Consider the following 21456-nt stretch of genomic DNA (forward strand, 5'->3'; position numbering starts at 1 on the left):
GTTTCTGCTTGTTGCAACACTCCCCAAAGCTCCTTTTTTTGGACCATCAGTGGAAATGATTTCTCTGGAGGCATAAAATCCATTTTTGAAGAACACTTATAACAATTTATCATGTGAACTGATAAGTATTTTAAAAATGGTAATATCAATAAATTTACATGGATTCAAGATCCATTTATGCCCCTCCTCCATCGGAAGTTTCTGCTACAGAAAACTATCTCAGCACAATAAATAAAATTTACGTAAAAAGTCTTAAACAAACATAATTTGACAGCATAAATGAACTGAATTTTTTTTATTAGTATGGGTGAATACAAGTTGCTATGTATTACATCTAAGAAAATTTTAATACCATACGCTACTTTTTGAACGAATTTGGGATTTTGTGTGGTTGCTGTAATAAAATCTTAGTATTTCTCGAAAACATATATAGAAAAGAAAATGGGGGCGGCTGTGTCCTAAGATGTAAACTGAAATCATACCGTAAGTTACTAGTAATCAACAAAACGGTAGGTCACATTTGACTAATAGTTTGATGGCTACTGGTAACCCTATAGTGTGGTGAATTACGGGTTGCTGCTTAATGATCTTAGTTCTCGGTTACGAAAAGCGTTTAACGCATTTAAATGATGTCACACGCTCTGTTAACGGAAATATTAATAACTTCTCAGAGAACGTCTTCCACAAAGGCATCCTTTTCGTTAGGCAGAGAACCCTCATATACTTTGCTACATTCATTTAAACAACGAAATGCTCCTATTAAAATTTTACAGTTTGTAATTTATTACGTAGCAGCATAAATTCTGGTATATATATTTGAACATCATTTGCTTCATGTAAAAGACTACAATTTTAATAAGAATGAAATATTAGATCGAAATGTTAAAAAAGGAGTTAAAATGAAAATTAATGATTTTTTCATGTAAAATAAAATAATAATAAAGTATAAATTTATAATAACAATAAAAGTATAAATTAAAGAAGTTTCATACACGTTTTCAGTGTATGCCCATTATGAAACTCAGAACAAAAGCAGATAGATGAAATAAACTTATTATCATTTCATCATAGTTTGTTGGAAGTAATAGAATTTGAATTTTCTTCATTTCAGTTGCAATTTGAACTAGTGCTATGTAACTTAATAGCATCTGTGACAAGAATCGAGAGAATGAAAATGTGTACCACACATTATCTTCCTTTAACTAAGCAATTGAAGAAGTGTGACATTCTTTACTTGTGTTATTTCATATATTCGATACTTGGTTCTGTTAAGAATTTGAGAAAGGAACATAAGAACCTTTTGCAATAAATTTTCGTTAAAGTTGCAGGAAGTAATGATTGTTTGGACAAATAGAAGAAAAATTTTCTCGAGTGAGAAAATTCGATACAGGATTGCCTACAATGCGTCATTAGTTACTGTTGTTTTGCTAATTTTTTCATTTATTTTACCAATAAAATAAGAAAGGAAGTTTCTCATTTATGCTATGGTGCAGGAAATTATCACAGTAGAACAATATGTTCCAATGTAACAAGAAATAAGAGATAAACATGGGACAAATTTTTTAGAAATTTATGTATCACTTTCAGTAACCACACTCAAATCTTTCGTCAATTTTTACTGCGTAGTAACTTTTGACATTGCCCAAAGTATTCATTATCTCAGCAGTCAAGTTTTAAATTATGACTGCATTTCTTTCAGAATAGTTAGCAAAGTTTTGGAGAAAAGTATATCGTTTTCTCCGCATATTTTATGAAATGTTTTTGCTATATTCACACACACACACAAAAAAAAAAAAAAAAAAAAAAAAAAAAAAAAATATAGGACCCTTATTTTTCATTCTGAGCCATAAAACTAATGAAAAATACTTTTTTAGGGGTTAAGGAAAATTTTTGAAAGACTATTTTACTCTATTAAAATTTTAATAGTTGGAAATTAGTTAAGTTTTCAGATCCTTTTTTGAGAAGAACGTTCAATGGGCTTACGAATGCATTCAATGGGACTCGGAAAATTGTGTTCACTTCATACAGCCATTGTGGACTTCTTAGATTTAATTTAAAAGATAAACCTACTATAGACTTTATAATTTCCTAAAAGTTTTACATTAACCAACTGTAGAATTCAGAAGTTCCTAATTAATTATACTACTAAACTCTTAATCGCTTGTGTTTAATTTAATCTTAAGTCGTTTAACTACCATTTGCTTGCATATGAAGTTTTTAAGTAAGAAATATGCATTGATAGGAACATTAAAAAGAGTTTAGTTGTTCTCTTCAATCTGGCGTCGTTATTTGGTTTCACTATGGAATGGAATAAATAGACTCTTTAGCTACAGATGATCAGTGCAGTAAATGGTAATGAAGGATAATAAATGGGATTCCTAACTAAGAAAAGCGAATTTTTAAGAGTTAAGAAGGTTTTTTTTTTTTTTTTTTTTACCTATTTTAGCAAGACATAAAAAGCATAGTTGGAAATTTAATCACAATTTCGACTTTGGATCTGCAAAAACTATTCAGAAAGCTTCTTCGACTGGAGAATTAGATTTTCTTGAAGCTTTCACGTTCACAGAAATTTACCGTGTTTAGTTAATAATTTTAGTCGAATCCTTCGTAACGCTTTTAAATCTCCATTACCCTAAATTTTCAATTTTTGTTATTTTTTTCTAGCAGATAGCTCTACTTTCTTGTCTCTCTCGACTTCCTTAGGGTGTAAATATTCTCGTAACTTGGTTTTTCAGTTGCAGATTTCTTTGCTCCTGATAAAGAGGGACTTTGTTCGCCCTCAAAATCCATAGAGTTTCTATGCTAGAAATCTACGCCTAACACAGGTTGTTGTTTCACGTTTATGATAAGAAAACAGGTTACACATATTAGGTTGTCAGTTATCTTTATTTTATCTCTCTAAATGCTGAACCTAATATACTGACTCCCCTTGAGCTCTTAATCGCAATTCAGCATGTATTAAATAATACACAGAGCTGATAACAGTAAAAGTTAAAACATTGTATTTTGCTGGTAATGTTTTTCTTCTGAAAGTGTCCATTACATTTCTTCAAATTAAATTTAAAATAAAAATATGGATTAAAACATAACAATATATTTTATCCAAAATCCTTCATTGACAGTTATAACTTAACTATATGTACCAAGCAAGAAATTAGCCAGTTTCTAAACAAGGGAGGGATTTTATACTATTTTCCTTCCTTAATCGGAAATCCTGGACATGAAACTTCTGATCTTAGTAAACCAATCATAAATCACTAAATACAGAGGTACTCTAGCATTCTTCTAAATTACTATAAAATTTGGCGGAAATCTAACCATAACTTCCTATTGCAAATCTCACTCTTTAAAAGTGATTTGCGTACGCCAAATTTTTATTTTTAAATTAAATTAAATTCATTTCAAAGTACATTCCACTGAAACTATTGTTTAATGCGGAAAATTGAGAGAAAAACATGGCAAATGGGCATTTGGGGACAACTATAATTTTTAAATATTTTTATATGACGAAAGCTAAATTGTTAGAATATGTAAAAATACTTTTTCGTGTCTCGATTAATTTTTTCTAATAAAGAACGTGATACTTTTTAGAAAAGCTATTCTTCATTTCCTTATTCACCAGAGAAATATGCATTCATTCCAAATTCAAGAAAACGTCTATCAAATAATAATAAAAAAAAATTTGTCATTGTTATTATTTACGTGTTCCGCCCTAAGGCACTTGACGGAAAGGAGGGATGCCTTCATGGAGGCCTTTCCAAGGGACCTTGTCTCATATTAACACGTTACACATAGTATCTGTCACCATGAAAACGCTCATGCAGCCAGCCCGTTTGCGGGATTCGAAACTCGGACCGAACTACCAGTGTTCAGGAACTTTACTGCTCGTCCACTCACTGATGGGCAAACTTTTCATTAGTCAGTAGAAACTTATCATGAGCCAGTGCTTATTTATATATTTCACCCATTTGTTATCCAAAAAGTTATTAAAAATAACACAATGAATTTTCTTTTAAGTTGGTCACGTTTAAGATATTCAGCTAGCAGAAAAATGAATTTTTATAAAGTATTTTTATCATTACGCATCAATAGTTCAAAATAATATGTTTAGTACTTTTTATAGTTTTTAATACTAAACCACCTTCCTAATTTTTAATTTATTTTTGGATGAAAAAATAAAAGTGATTTATCTGAGGGTAATGTAGAACAAACAGATGATTTTTATGGTGTATATGCTATACCCGTGAAATGGAATTCTTTCTGGAAATGTTCCAGAAGGAAATAAAGAACTTGATCATTAAGAAAAGAAAAACGAGAGATATGTATGTAAGGAAATGCTTTGGTTTGGCATAGATTATTACGGAGAAGCACACTAGGGCTATCTGGCTTAAGGGAAGGGAAGGGAATCCGCCGTGGAGAATTTTAAGGGAAACTGGCTAGTATATATGCTACACATGGAGAAAACGACGAAAACCGCCTATGCAGCTAGCCCGTTCGTCTAGATTGGAAACTAGGTCGGAATTACCAGTGCTTAGGGATTTTACTGCTCGGTCATTGGTGGACTGTAAGGAAATGAAGAACTTCCCTAATATTCAACTAAGACATCAGTTTTTAGGCCTTTTGTAAATTTACGCCTTATGTCACTTTTTGTAAGTAGCAATAATATTATTACAGTAGAAGAACAGTAGAATCAAACACTATGATTAAAGCTACATTCAATTTCATTTATCCGAACTGACTCTTTGCGAAGTGTGATAATTTAGGTAAATATAGTCAAATTAAAAATTTCCTTTTTTCATGCGCTATAAGAAGAAAATCACAACGTTAATGAAGGCACATTTCCATATTTTGGAAAGCATGGTTGTAAGTAATAAAGAGGAAAGTCCACTTCATAAGGATTTGAACACTGGTCTTAGTCTCGGTTAGTTGGTCTTGGTTAAGCGATATGATATGAGCTATACCAAAATTCAAGTACAGAAATGTAACACAATTTACCGAGATTTAGGCTTAGGTACTGCTGTGATTTTGCAACACTATGATATAATTTACTGCCTTCACAAACTTTCATATCGCTCTTTTCACAAACTACCAATATGTTTTTCAATATCCCCGTTTTATGAAGAACTGAGAAAATGGGAATTAGAGGAACCAAGTATTCTGTAATAATAAAGCTTCTAATTGCCCAATAAAAAAGTTAAGACCTTAAAAAAGAAGATAAAGAGAACTACGACTACAAGCAAGACCCTAAAAGAAAACACTTTTCTTTGTGAATGGAATAATAATAGTATTGTCACTATGAGCTCAAATTCATATTCTCGTAAGCATTTTCATAAAGTGAAACGTTACAGCAAAGAAGAAAAGAATTTATATTAATAAAGCACACATATTTCATGTACAACAGAAGCATAGATGGATATAATAGCAGATATAATGAACATATTATTAGTTATTATCCTGCCTCAACTAGAGGAAAATGCTGGATTTGACAGAACAGAATGCATGGCTGTTTACACAGGCAACATGAAGAAAGATTAACCACCTAGAAGTCAGGCCAAGAATTGAAATCTCAAATTGAATCTCAAGAGAAACAAAACAACTGAAAAAAAGAAGAAGAAGAAAAGAAAAAGGAAAAAAACAGCAGGAAGTCAATGAAAATATAGATGGCTGATATCATCGTTTAGACCGCTTAGAAGAAAATCAGTCTAAAACGTAATTATCATTTAGACCACACAAGAAAAGCACACTAAATGTTATTTACGTCATTTAAAAATGCTTCCATGTTGTCAAAGATGTCATACTAGATTGTACGTTAAATGATTTGCAATATACCACAAAAAGTAGTATTTCTTGAAATGTTCTATGAAATGTGATGTTTATAAGATGTAATTAGCTTTTTTTCTATTATAAGAAATAAATATTCAAGTACGATTTTACTGTATTTTTATTCTGTATACATGCTTCACTGATAAGAACTTTTAATTTGATTTTTTTTTTTTTTTTTGCTTTTCTTCATTAGTTCTAAGAAATTATATTTCTACCAAGTGGTAGGTTCTCCTTTGTCTTACTTAAACATTTTTAAGATATTTAGTGACAAAAAGACTAATAAGTTTTGTAACACTAATTAAATAAGATCTAAATTTTAAACATATTTGCATAAATACAATATTAAATTCATTCTTACGAGTTTATAGCTGTGAAATATTTAGCTGCACAATGAATGTAGAATAATAGTTGATTCTCCTGAGGTCTTATATATAGGCTGGTTGTTTGTTTATTTCTTGTTTAAAATTTTTTGGCGTGCTTAAAGTGATATTTCGCATTTAAATGAAGTTATTTATAAAGGAAATTAAAATTTATTATATTTTCCTTATAGCCCCTTCATGTGGGTTAATAATTTTATTCTTAAACACAGATTTGGGCATTAATCAAGATGTTACTGTTAATTTAGACAAAACATATGCATGAAACAAAATAATAATTTCGTATCACTATTCCTGATAATGAACAGCAATGAAAAACTTTAACGCTGTTCTTTTTCTTCTTTCACTTGATTATCTTCTCGTATACTAGATGGCAAATGAAAGTATGGGACCCACCAGCGACCGAGCGGTAAAGTCGCTTAACACTTGTACACTGGTGTTCGAAACTTAAGCAACAGGTGTTCTTTTTGGCATAACTCCACGAGAAATCATCTGAGAGACATTGAAATTCAGAATTAAGAGACAGCATTTTGTATTTAAACGATGACGAAAGCATAATTGCTCTAAAAATGAATACAATGCATACAGTATGGAATCAAACAAAAACAGGCTTTATTGAACTCATAGTATCGTTACACATGATTTTCTGTACAAGAGGAAAAACAACAAGCAGGTGCTCCTTAGTATGGGATATGCCCTCCCCTTACTGCAATGGTTGCTTCGAACTGTCTCTTCATACTCAGCACCAAATTGTCCAACAGATCTTGAGGTAAGAGTACTCATTCCTCAATCAGCATCTGTTTCAGTTGCTGGATGTTTGCCGGGGATGTAATCGTTTCACAAGCGTCTCTCCAAAGCATCCCACACATGTTCTGTGGGGTTTAAATCAAGGGAGCACGCTGGCCAATCCATTCGAGTGATATCTTCACTTTTCAGTAGCTTCTGAACAGCAAGAGTCCGGTGTGGCCGTGCATTGTCATCCATAACGAAGTCTGCTCCAATGGCACCTCGGAACAGACGCCCATGGAGAAGGATCACCTCCTGACGATAGCGATCACCGGTTACAGAACTTATGTTGAAAACGTGGAGCTCTGTCCGCCCGTTCAGCATAATGCCTCTCCAGACGAGATCTTCAGGACACCGTAAAGGTCTCTTTCCGTTATGTTACTGAGATTAAACCGTGTCCCGACCTCTCTCCAAATCAATTTGTGTTTAGAATCTCTTGTGGCACTAAAACGATTCTCATTCAGGACGGCAGGTGACCTTTGTGAAGGTGCTTGGACCTTTGTGAAGCCACGACAATTGTCGCCCGTTGCTGTTCACAGTTGTTGAGCTGTGGAGCTTGCTGACGGGTTTCGGTATGCTGACGGGCTGACTCTTTTCCTATGCAGGACTATATATCGGTTATTTGCTGCAGTTGTTTTCCTGGGGCGGCCACCACCAACCTTTCTAATAGCTGTACCTATGGTTTGGAAGACTTTCTAAACGCGCAAAACGCCACTTTTGTTGATTCCGATCTCTTCAGCTATACTGGTCACACTTCGCCCCTACTCCAGATTTTCGATCATTCTTCCACGTGTGAAGTCATCCAGATCATTTCTTCTAGCCAATTTATGTCACGAAAGAACTCCTTGTACTTGCAGCGAATGTCTTTAATTGCATCTTCATGCTTCCTTTTATGGTAATTGTCACATTCTTGCCACTAGATGGCGGGCATCTTTTCCTTTTCTTTTTCTCTAATTGAGTTTTGAGAACGAGAGCAGATTGGAACCGCTCTGAGGAGCGTAAAGACGAAACTTCAGACTCAGAAAAACAATTAACATGTACTGTCTTAAAATAATTATCACCTACCTTGTAAATAATGTATATTAGTGTTTTATTTTAATAAATAAGTAAAAGACAAGATGACCTGTTAATTCTAATAGAAACTCTTACTGGAAAACGTGATTATTAGAAGCCTGGAGTCGCGAACACTGAGGATGCAGCAGGTAAGGAATTTTACATTAATTTTATTGTAAATAGAAGAACCTGATGCAACAGTAATCACGAGTTCAGCGCGCCGACCGTACGCGTTTTGCGTACTCTCACGTAGCTTGTGACATTTTTTTCTTGACATTTGCATACGCATGTCCTTTCTACTGAATTGCGTGTTCATTGTACTGAACGCAAGAACCCCTTTTCAACAATTTCATGGCTATCTGATTAAAATTTACATTGTTGCTTAAGTTTTGCACAGCAGTGTAGTTCGGTCCGACGTTTGATTTCCACGATAGGTCTGGCGTTTTCCTTATATTGCATGTGTATACGAGCCAGTTTCCCGTACAAAGTCTTCCACGAAGGCGTCTCTCCCTTCCTTCCGTGCCTAAGGGCGGACACGTAAATAATAATAAAAAAGATGTTTAGCATTTCGCAATCGGAAAAAAATTAGAAAAACTAATTATGGAATTTCATGTAAATATGTCAGTGCTATTTAAAGCAAAATATGAAGAATAGTACTTCAAATTATCTGAAATAAAATTATGTTGAATGTTTGAAAACAATATTTTTTTGTAAGTTAAGAGACATTCTGCTAGCAAATTAATCTGTAACGTTTCGAAAATTGCCCCTTTAGTTAAAGCGATTACCTAAAATTACTCTTTTCATCAAAATGTTGTGTAATGAGTTAAAATAGCATTTTCCTAAGTAACCAATAATTTGTAAATATAAGTGGTGAAAACAAGTAATGAAATAATTTCTGTCGTAAAGAAAAAGGTGGGTGCCTACTTGAAACAAAATACCACATAACTTGATTTTTCAAATTACAGTTTTCCTTGCATAGTATGTTGTTAATATTCTTTGTTTGCGTAGGGTGCGATTGCGTAGGGGTTTTCATACCAGACGGTCCTATGGAGGTGTATTAGTGGGCTGCAGAGTTAAGCCAATCGAAGGAGGTAAAAGTAATACGATGTCTAGAAGATTCCCTTTCATTTTGCTGGCGGCCCAAGATTTTTTTTAACTATTGCAGTCTTTTAGAATATGTTTTTCTTGCCAGTATTACGAAATAACAGTAGAGGGCACAGGAGTTAAATGTTTTTCTGGACATACAGGTTAGTTGTCTATACCAATAACAGGTCAAATCAAGTACAAAACCGGCAGCATATCGCGTAGGTTGTTCAATATGTAGTAACTCCTTTATTATTGTTCTATCAAACAAAATTATATTTATATTACCAGCGTGATATTTAAGGAAAGTGAAACCTAGAATAAGAAGTCTTTTTATTTTTCTTACAAAGTGGCAATAAGAAATATAAAATCAAGTAGCTATTATTTTAAATGACTTATTGGGTAGAAATTTGAAAAAGAAAGACTTTTAAGGGTTACTATTTAAAAATAAATAAACTACATATAATTTCTATTTAAGATATACTGCATTAAAATCGAGTTTTGAGTTTTCTGATAGAATAAAATTAAAATATCATACATATCATACATTCAACATCTTCTGGAAAATATGTTATTTATCGAGGCGAAATAAAACTGGTTGTATCGGAAAATTGTATCTCTACTGCAAGACACTCGTAACTGTGTTTTTTATAAGAAACAAAATAACCTAGCTAATGTTATGCTACTATTTCATTATGGCCAAAAACATATGTTATAAGATTAATGACGTACAGCAACTATGACTGCCTTCTTGCAAGGGTAACGTTGTCAAATAAAACATAAATCTTATGAACTCCATTATTTCCCTTCGCTTTTTATACGAAAAATAATAACATCTTGAAGCAGTAATATGTCCTTTGAACACAGGTTTTATATACAAGGCAACTGGTAATTTTATACAAGTGAAAATCTAAGAAGGTAAAGATCTTAATTTCTTAGTGACAGAACTGATCCAATTTCTAGACATTTAGTCTGGCCACTGACCCAACAAAATTTCTAAACTGAGTATTAATCTTGTCCCACTGAAGCTTATGAATTGATGACTCAACGTAAACTTAAAATACTGGGTGTTCGGCATGAAGGCTTTCGAAGACCCAAGGAAAGTCCTGAGAGGACAGATAAAATTTTGTGTCCGATATTTATATTCAATCTTCAGCCTTCAATTGGAGCTTTGAAATGGAAGTATTACTTAAGGAAAGAACTTAAAATCATTTTAAGTGTCTATTTGTAATTACATGTTTTTTTTTTTTTTTCGGAATTGGGTCCTTTATCTCCATCTTTGATGTAATTCCCAACCTGGGTCTAACAATAATATGCACAATCGCCAAGTTCTAATTAATTCGGTTCCATTTCATAATCTAGTGGCCCACCAGCGGCCGAGCGGTAAAGTCGCTGAACACTGGTAGTTCGGTCCGAGGTTCGAATCCCGCAAACGGGCTGGCTGCATGGGCGTTTTCGTGGTTTTCCCCATGTGTAACGTGTATACGAGCCAGTTTCCCTTAGAAAGTCCTCCACGAAAGGCATCCCTCCTCTTAGGCAGATAGCCCTCGTGTGCTTTGCCATAATTAAATACACACACATAATCTAGTGAACGAACTAGCTGTGGGGCAACTTCGAGCTTCCCCCCCCATGTGTAATAAAAATGCAAGCAAGGTTTTCTTAGAAATGTTTTACGAAAACATATCTGCCCTTACTCAGATAGCCCTCCCGTATTTTGCCTTATTCAATGAACCAATGAATTAATGGACTGGATTCAGCAATAGTAAAAAATAAAATAATTAATTACAGTAAATACAGGCTCTTGACGGACTAATTAGAAGTTAAGTATTAGAGAGAAAAGTTTCAATCAGCAAGTAATAAAAGTGAAAAACAAAAAAATCAAGTTGGAAGTTATATTGCATGTTTGAATTTGACAGAAAAATATCTTACTTAAATTATTTTTCGACGGAAGGATAACTTTGGAAGTCCGAAAGCAGATGTTAGTTAATTAATTAAAATTAACAAGGTAATTAAAATTTAGTAAGTATAAAAGGATATATCTAATAACTGATTGATTTACATATCAGTAATAGCATATGATTGTTTAGATTTTGTCTGCTTTGCCTTTTTCAAGGAAAATATGTAGATAAAGGAAATCCAGATTCAGAAAACAGATTAATTAATTGTAGGCAATGAATAATTGAGCATAAATTACAAATCAATTGCACTCACTGTGAATCTAAAACTTTCGCGGATTCTTAGGTTTTCATTTCTAGACCACAATGAGAAAACTCATTAATGAAATGGTAAGTAAATATTTTAGAGTAATTAAAAGAATCTGGAGTGATATTCCGGAAAAATAATTAATTTATATCGCCTTAAATAGTTAAAAAAACCTTTTCTTTTAGAACTCTTAATTAATGATTTAAAGAACATTATTTTCCTTAAAAAATTTTCAGGCTATGAAAAAACAGGAATGACAGAAAAAGGAAGCCACTTCGTAACTATGTAGAACATCAAATTGGATATGCGAAGAAGGTTTTTATTTCCTAATCTGTTTAACAAACAATTAAACTATTACTATTATTCTAAAAGCAACATTTGAAGCATAAACAAGACTTTTATTTTTCTATTCAAAATTTTCATTTGTTACTTATCCTTAATACTGTCTTTTTTAAGAACAGAAAATACTTTGGCATTGACTAAAGCGCAAATCGTAGTGAAGATATTAATATGCAAATGTTTTAAATAAAACTAATTGTTTTAAATATGCAAGTGACTTCATATTCTTCTCAAATAATAGCTAGCATTTATTTTGAATATGACTTGAATAGCAAAATACGAAGACAATTTTTGGAGACTAATGAACCTGAACTATAAATATGAGCAAAATTTCCGTTTGGAGGTAATAGCAAATGAAGAAGATTATAGTCATCTAAACGAAGCTAAACATTTATAATTTTTTGAAATAATTTAAATAATGTTTCTTGGTTAAACTATTTACCAAACCTATTATTGAAGTTTATATAAGAAATAAGCAACAATTACCTATGGAAAAATAGCCTATACATTAGGAAAAAATAGGAAGCAAAAAAGTTAAAACAAAGTATTTAAAGCTGAGAAAAATACATTAATCTCAGCAGTCAACGGTCAGAATTTTCTGAAATTCTTGTCGTTGAAAGTTTTGCTATAGTTTCAAGCAGAAACAGAAAACCATAAACATACATAGATTATCAAACGAGATTATCACGTTTAACAGAAGAAAGAATGCAACTTAATTTTTTCTTAAATCTGAAAACTTTAGTTTACAGATTTATAACTTAGTTACACTCAAATTTAAAACTAAATAAATAAATAAATAAGGAAAAATATTTAAAAATTTAAAAAACCTAGCTTCAGAAAATTCATAGGAAAATACAATCTGATAATGATATGCCGATTTCAGTTTAATACCTGATGAACAGTTACAGTATGCCTACTAAAATTTGTCCTGTTGTTAAAGTATTATACTTAAAATGAGTTGCTTTAAATAACAAGCCCAAATGGTAGAACAAATTTCCTGTGATATTAATTATTGTGTCATAAATTAATGCCAAGTGGAAAGTTGGACATGCAAGAAAAGAAAACAGTTAATTATCCAAGCAGTAGTTGTACATATAATAATTCATTGGATCGCTTGCACACGATGTTGGCAATAAGTACATCTAAGTGATAATGATGTCGATTCAGCCAGTACACCATATACACAAAGAGAAAAAATAAGTACTCGAAGAATATTTTTGTTTTTGAGGGTACATTTATTTATTTTTTCCGTTAGAGGTTCCTCACCTTTCCGAGGGTATCTTTCACTGTTTCCCTTCTTTTATTTCTCCTTTCTTTTTTTAATACTCTGATTATGCTGAATGTAGGAAACTCATACATAAAATAAATATAATTCAGGACGGAAAATATTTGGGTTCAATTTTTACTGAAATTGAAGATTTTACAGACGATATATATAAGGTATTTCAACAAATTAATGGTAGATCGCGCCAATTTTAATCACAGAACAAGGCATTTTATCATAAGGATGATGCAATACTTGCGATGCTTGCTTTGATGAGTACTTGCCTAGTATAAGAGATTATGTAAAATGAAAGCTAATGGCTTAATGCTTGTTATGCGTGAAAAATACCTGAGGCAAAAGGGAAAAAAATGCTGGCGAAATGGGATTTTTCTTCATATGGGAAAATTCTTCATCAGAGCTGACATAAATCTGACCTACATTTGTTACCATATTTATTATTTTAATGACTGTTCTTCTGTGTTCTTTCTTTTTTATGAGAAAGGATACGTATTTTGAAGTTATTTGTGATGGATGATGAATATCAAAATCTTTTGTTATTGGTCACTTGAGCAGATAATACGGATTGTCTCCTAACTTGTCACACATTAAGGTATTTTTTGATCAAATATCTGTGGGGTTTGAGTATGTAAAAAATGAACCATGGCTTGATAGAATCCAATCTATTTGTGGTGTAATTATAAGTGTGTTGGTATCACAATTTGGAACGTTTTGAAAGTTACTTTCTGTTTTTTTATGATATCCCTTTACTGTTGTCATTTTATCATTGCTATTTTTTGCAGTTTTGATAGTGAGATTTTATTATGTGCAATCGAAAAATTAAAATACACACGCAGTATGAAGTTTATTATCGACAACGCTATATAAATTGGCGCCTGCGATATCATCATAACTCTGAGCGTTATCACCAACGACTGCCACAAACCCATATCCGTTGTTATTCCGCAATGCAATGTGTTACGCATGCTGAACAGTAAACCTTATGATACTGAACATGTCCTGCTATCCTAAGCAGGAGAATTCTTCTTGCTTCTTACATTTTCAGTTGTTTTTGCGAGAAGCTGAAGTGCAGCCGGTATTTTCCAACCCCTTTTTGTTTCACAGACAAAGCTACATTTTCAAGAGATGGTGTTATGAATATGTTCAAATGGCATATGTAGGCGTATGAAAACCCGCAAGCAACATGGTCACATGGCTTTCACCAATGATTTAGCAAACACTTAGAGAGGAATTTTGGAAGGTAGTTTGCTAAGCCCATATCTTTTACAAAACACTGCTCTACGCGAGAATGTGTAGGGTGTTTTCGGAGGATGTGTTACCAGCGTTACTCTCTAATATCTTCAGCCATTCGCCGTAATATTTGGTTTTAGCATAACGGAGGGTCCAAACATTTATTTCAGACATATTGTACAGCATTATCTTGACGTGGCTTCCAGAGGAAAATAGATTGAAATTAACGGCCCTTCATGTGGCCTGCCCAATCTCCAAGCTTGTTTACCACTTTTTTAACCATTTGTTTTGTGGGGTTATAAGGAGAATTAGGTTTAGGCAAAAATGTCATGCAAAGATCTCGTCACATAAGGCACTGAAATAGTTGCACGGATTAGTGACAGGGCTGACATGCTTGAAAATGTGCGCGTCCATGCGTTGACGTTAAGAAATGTGTACAACGTCGAACGGCTAGTTCTTTGAACATTCATTTTAAGTACTTAAGGATTTGTTGTTGATACATTAAGTGTAATACTGCGTCTGCTTGTAATTATAATGCGATTATTGATATCTGAACATGTACACATGTGTTATACCTTTGTTATTGTGCTATTGTAAACTTCTATTCCACCTGTTCTGTTCACTTTATTTCTTATTCTTTTATTTTATTCATTGATAAAATCTACCTATAGCAGCTGTGCGTTTTACTTTTCCCCACTTTCTATTGCAAAAATGACTTGTTTTTATCCAGCTGACCTAGCGCCTTCTTAGAGTTTGTAAATTATTTTGAATAGTAATTTAAAGATATATATTTACATATATATATATTCAATATTTCTTGCTTTTCGCAAGTTGGAAACAGTACATAATTTAAACTTTTAAGGAAATTAACCTTTTCTATCGAGATAAAAACAGATCTTGACTAGGTAAGGAAGAGGACATACTGTAGGATAAAGTATAATTGATTCTGTCAGTACAAGACATTCTTGCCAGTCTCCCCACCTTTTATTAAATCTTCTCTATTATAAGATTTATATGAATGTAGAAATAGCTAGATATTTCTTTGTTTTTATTATCTTACGAAAGATTACTACTTTTGCCGCTGATGACAATAATCCTCGACTTCATAGCTGGGATTCTCGAAGCTCCAATAAAATTGATAAATTCAGACTACTAGCTCTTGGCTGTCAGTCGTTAATTCACATATCCGGATGGCGGATTTCTACGTGCGTCACTCAAACTAGCGCTGTACAGCAAAGCGATAAACCATTCCTGCCAGCACGATTTCCTCTTGGTAGTTTCATGCAAGCTTTATCTTAACGTGATAATATGATAACAGAACCGTGTCTAGATTGTCTGGATTTTCACCCGTGAAATCAGATTGAAGTCGTAATGGGCATGATTCAATGCATTTAGGTTATTCTTATGAGCTATATTTTTCGAAGGAAAGTAAAGCTCTGCTGTAAGAGATAGCATTAGAGCTTTAGCATAAGAGGAGAGAAAATGAAGTTTGTAGAAATATAAAATGGTTTAAAAATTGTTGTTATCCGTAATTGTTGCTTTAATAATCGATTTTCTTCAAAGTGTTTCAGCAATGTGATTCATAAATTTCATGCTTATGTATGTTTATTCTTTTAAAAGACAAAAATAGTTAATTTGTAAAAATATAATTCAGTGTTTTTAAGCTTTTCTTACGATGTACTTAGCTTGTGAAGAAAATAAAGCCATTTCGTAAAAAGAAGATTTAAACAGGTTTGGTGCAACAATGAAAGAAATCAGTTTCCTGCAAATATACAAAGGTTTTCAGAATCATAGCAGCACACATCATTTCTCTATGACTGGATATTTTTCAGTCTTTAAACGATGTTATTTAAAATTTTTGTGTGGATTATTTAATTATTTTAAAGCAGACAAAAAAAAAGGGGGGGAAATGATAGCTCAGTTTTTTAGCATTTCGAACAATCAACAATGAAACAAACATATTTTGATGAATTTTATTCTATTTAATAGACAATTTTAAAAAACTGGAGGGAAGTTTTGCACAGTCAAAGAATATTTCCGAGTAGTTTGCTTCATCTATTGTTTGCCAGTGTCTCAGTATGATTGCCCATATCTTTAGAATAACTTCCATATACAGGTCGAGAAATCTAACAGTGACTTTTCTATTTGCTAGTCACCTATTCGTTATCCTGAAAATGATGCTTTATCTCATGTAAATGTTAAATCACAGAAAGTGGTAAGTTAAAGATAAGATTATGTTTAAGGACTTCTTATTTTTACAGTATTAAAAATATGGAACACATTTTTTCAGAACTGTTCTTTCATTAATAGCAGCCTCATTTCAAAACATTTAACTTGAGTAGTTCATATTCTTCTAAATAAAGATACAGTAAAGAAGAAATATTAAATCTAAAAAATCTCTACATAATGCTCTTCGCATTAATTTATAAACTTACTTGGTATAGTTTGTAACAGTTCTGTTTTTCCTCCCTCCCCGACATAATAGTTTGAATTTAATTTGTTTAAATTCAAGCTGAATATTTGGGCATAGGTGAATCTTATTTTAAACTTAAATATACATTTTACTTTGTATGAATCTTAAAAAAATATATTTTTGCTAGCCTACTTTTATTGATTTGTTATACATCCGAATATTGTTGCTTATTTATTTACTTGGCCTTTTTATAGTTTCGGGAATAACAGTTTCCGAATTTAAACTTGTTTAAATATCCCAGTTCCGTTATCAATCTATAAGAGATTTTTTTCCTCATGCAGACAATAACTCTGACTAAAATTTCCTTGTTCAGTTTTCTTTTCGCTTTTTAAACCTATTTAAATTATACTGATTTGCTTACTACTGTTTTTCATATGATTATCAAGGTATTCTCTAGATGGATGTTTTTATAATTTTATGGAGTTTCTTATCTTTTCCTTAAATCTGCATATAATATTCATACAGAAATAAATGGGCAGATGATATATTCATGCATGTACAAAACTCTTGCATATGTGGATATGTTTACCGTTTGTCTAGATCAAATTTTGTAAGTAATTATTATATTAATTATAGTTACTATTATTACGTAATATTTGTTTTTGTTTTTTGAGAGCAGATTTTCATTATAAAATTTCCTACAGTAAAATTTGATCTGCATGTATTATTTCCTTGAAATATGTACACAAGTATATGTATAATAATAGCTGTACCCTGTAATTAACAGAAGTGCACCTTAAACACATTATAATAGTATTCCTCATTGTTTTGAAAGAAAAAAAAAAACGATTCAAAATACTTAGCAGAATATTAAATAAACCTTTTTAAAGCACTGCGAAGGAACATATCGTTATATATAACTAAGTGTAGTTCACTGCTCAAAAGCGGAAATGATTGTAAAAAAAATGCTTTTTGCTGTACCAATAATAATATACATCGGCTATTGGCACTTTGGAAGGAAGAAAATGGAAAGATTACCAAACTGTAAACAGTGCTTTATACTTATCGAACAAAGCCTGTTTCGAAAACCCTATGATACGTGAAATGATTCTTGGTAAGGGTCATTCTTTAAGGTCAAAAACTAAATTGCTCTAGAATACAATTCATCTTAGTTCATGGCTTTATAATAAGAATCATAACAGCATACGTACATCTCAGAATGAGAAGGAGGGCGGTTAAAACCCTTAAACCACCATAAACCACGATGGAACTACATGACCTTGTGACGTCATAAGAAGGGCGTCAACAGTGAATAAGAAAGACGGATTTGAGAGATTTGTGTTAGGTACCCTATGCACACCCACTCCGGCCGGTTCTGGTTACACTCTGGTTAGCACACGGAGCGAAAGGAACAATCTCAATTTCGATTTCTAGATGTGCTTCGTGGCAGTGACTCAAATCCGCACCCTGGAGTGATGGAATATGCCAAAGTAATCTGAGGATGATTGAGGATTTTTTGTGTTTAGAAATTCTGTTGTGGAGGTGGACAAGCTTGTTAGATTAAAAAGTTTTTTTTAATCTTACCTGTATATGTAAGATGTGCTGAATTCAGAAGGAAGTAAACTGATTTTCAAGTTGTAAAAATGATAAATGTGCAAAAAATATATAGGGTAGGTTAAAAGCATTCCTCATTTCGAAATAAATTATCTTGCATTACATATAAAAGAATTTCTACCAAATGCGCATCTAACATGCGAACAACAGCTAGAATTATCTCGTTTTTTAAAACTTTTTGCATTTATTTGAAATTATAGAGAAATTATAAAAGGAAAATAATTATTGCATTTGCTTAAGGCAAATTTAAATAAAAGATGCTGCAATTATCTTTATAATATTGTATTTACTTACTGGAAATAAATGTTACTGCCATCAAAATTTTCGCATTGTATGCCAAGGAATATGAACGCTATGATTTTTCACGAAATGCACATCATATATGAACTTATATTTTTCATATTTTCTGTTTTATATTTTTGTTTGGGCAGTTTTTCTTGCATACGTGAGTTTATCTCATATGACTTACTGTAGATAACGAACTTACTGTTGCGTTGTTTAAGCTGCACGTATTCTAATTGATTTCTAAATTTATAAATATCTTTAAGATTTTTTTTTTTTGTTATTATGGCAAAACACACAAGGGAAACTGACTCATATGCACGTTACACAAAGGAGGAAACCTCGAAAACATCCATGCAGCCAGCCCTTTCGCCTGGATTCAAACTCAGGTCTGAACTCTTAGTGTTCAGCAGTTTTACCGCTTGGCCGCTAGTGAACCAAATGTCTCTAAGGAATATTTGTTCTAATAATTATCAAATGAAATAAAATGAATATTTATTTATTTATTTATTGTTAAATTCAAATTGAAGTAGGACTTTTTACATAGAATGCTTCTGAGGAGACTGCTAGACCTTTTTACTAGATTGCACCTAAGAGTATAGAAAGTTTTTCCGTCCTATTGACCTTTAGCGTTCCATGGACTTTAACTTGCCTTATTTATAGCAATGTACATTAAATAAAACGACATATTAGCAGACTGTCTTTAAACAGTCTTGCAAAACATATTTTTAAAACATTATATGATTAGTTATTTTCTATCAAACAATTTACAAAATATTGTCTTCTAGGATCCAATAAATAAGAAATGATAGATTTAAAGTTATTAAGAGATAATCATAGATTGATATAATGTTATTAAGCTACAATCAAAAATTATATTTTAACTACAGTTTTAAAGCATAAAAAAATCGGCTCAGTGAAAGCATAAATTACTCAGTTAAGTATGACAGATGAAATTTGAAAATATATATATATATATATATAAAACAGTGAAGCTCATAACCATGAAGCGCAAAGTTATGAGGGAATGAAAAACCACAATGTTTTAAATTAGGCACACATATTCTAAAATTGAAGTGACAAGCAATAACCCTTTCTTTAAGGGGCAATAAATTGGCTAGCTTTCTTTTTTAAATGATGTTGTATTATATTACGCTAGTACAAAGATTCATAGATCACGCATTATAGCTATCTACGCATTATCCTGTTGCCTAGCCGTGAGACAGAAATTATTTAATTGACCTTTCAGTTTAACAGTACACTTCATACCAGAGAAATAAATTAAAAGTCATTAAGCAATACAAGTATATTAATTATATTTTTCTTATGTTACCTATTTATTGACAGTATGTCTATTCATTAAAATTTAAAATACAGCTTATTAATGAGTTCCATAAAATAAGCATTTAAAATCTTAGAATACGTAGTAAAAGAAAGCATTTCTAAAGCTATATATATGTTATGTTCTCGGTTGTAGAACAATCATGCATTTTAAATGCGCATATTAAACTCATGAATCTACATAAAATACGTATCATTTTTCTTTACTTACGGAAAAGCAGTTGCACTTAACTTTACAAGGTTATATACACATATGTATATAAGTATATATGTATGTATATGGAAATTGGCTTTTCCAAAACGTTTTCCGAGAACTTTTAGTGGATGTTACGCAAGAGTGTTGTTATAAAATCCTTTCCGTTACTTTAACATTTAACCCCTATATTAGAGGGTGTTACCAGCAATCGTTTAGCTGGAGTTCTTCAGGACAAACAGAAATTACCAAGTGATTCTCTTCATAAAGGCATTCATTTAATTACTTCAGTGGTCCTCATTTTTATTCGACGCGGGCCCTTTCATAGCACCCAGTGGTCACGATCTAAGAGCCTCGCCCCTACGCCCCAGAAAGAAGGATTACGCCCTTTAATTATGAGTGAAGTTTAGCCCTGGTCTTTTAGCATTCGCCTGCTATCTGAAAGTGGTGTTGAGAATGTTGCGCCACTTATTCCTGAACGTATGAGTCCTAGGGTTAAAAGGTGAGAGATTCAACCCAAAGGTCGGGTTATCTGATTTTAGATGTAAGGATATGGGTAGTGGCTACTTATTGCTTTTCTTACAAAATTAAAAAATCCATTAATTTTCTATGCTTTTAATTTTCTGAATAATCAGCTACACAGTAAAACTAAAGAGTTAATGGAAATCCCGAGATATTAGTGGAAAATATTTATTATAAGTTGCTTTTGAAAATCTTTCAAAGTGATGCTATCTTACCTTTTGATGTGACCAGCAGAAATGGTTATATTGAAAGTCGGGAGTTCCTAACATACCGCACTAGATTTTTTGATAAAATTATTCATAAGTAATTTTAATACAATACAATTTTAGTTGAAAGATCTTCCACGGAGTGTCCTTTCTCGAAGTTAGCCACCTGTTTATGCTTTACCTTAATAAATTATCCACTTTTTAAAAAAAATATGAAAATGATATTTTTTTTAAAACATGCTGTCTGTCTGTGAAAATGTCAGCTTTTCTTGGAGATGTCTTTGGTGTTTCTCTTGGTGGTATTTTCAGATATAGATGGCATGCGTAAGTATATCATAGAATTTAAAATGCACTGAGCCGCCCAACCGGTATACGGAGAACACATGGATGTTTGTTAATGTATAGTGTCTGTGCCACATGGGGGCACTCTATATATAGTGCAAGCTGAAAGTCGTTTCGAGTGGTTGGTGGTAGATGAAAAAGAGGTGGAAGACCGCTGGACACGTTCCTTCGGGGTGCTCTCCTACAAAATTGGGGGGGGGGTGGAACTGAGTAAATTCTTACTGTCACCTGTATGGTGAACAAGGATCTTGCCAACGACAGGTGCAATCTTGACTCCTAATTTCATGGGCTTGCTCTGATTTCAGGTTCAGAGAAATTTAGCAAAATATTTATGCTGTGTTAAAAACAACCTTACAATGGGAGATAGT

The 21456-nt window shown here is 32.4% G+C and overlaps 1 protein-coding gene across 4 annotated transcripts in view; it reads left to right on the forward strand.

Annotated features, from left to right (window-relative positions):
• Positions 1-21456, forward strand: part of LOC118188514 (uncharacterized) — a 146107-nt gene that overhangs the window by 121405 nt on the left and 3246 nt on the right. The gene's annotated exons all lie outside the window — the stretch shown is intronic.

This window comes from Stegodyphus dumicola, chromosome 1 (genome assembly GCF_044657685.1).
Source record: "Stegodyphus dumicola isolate Sdum_Otavi_A_Nest chromosome 1, ASM4465768v1".
Taxonomy (NCBI): Eukaryota; Metazoa; Arthropoda; class Arachnida; order Araneae; family Eresidae; genus Stegodyphus; species Stegodyphus dumicola.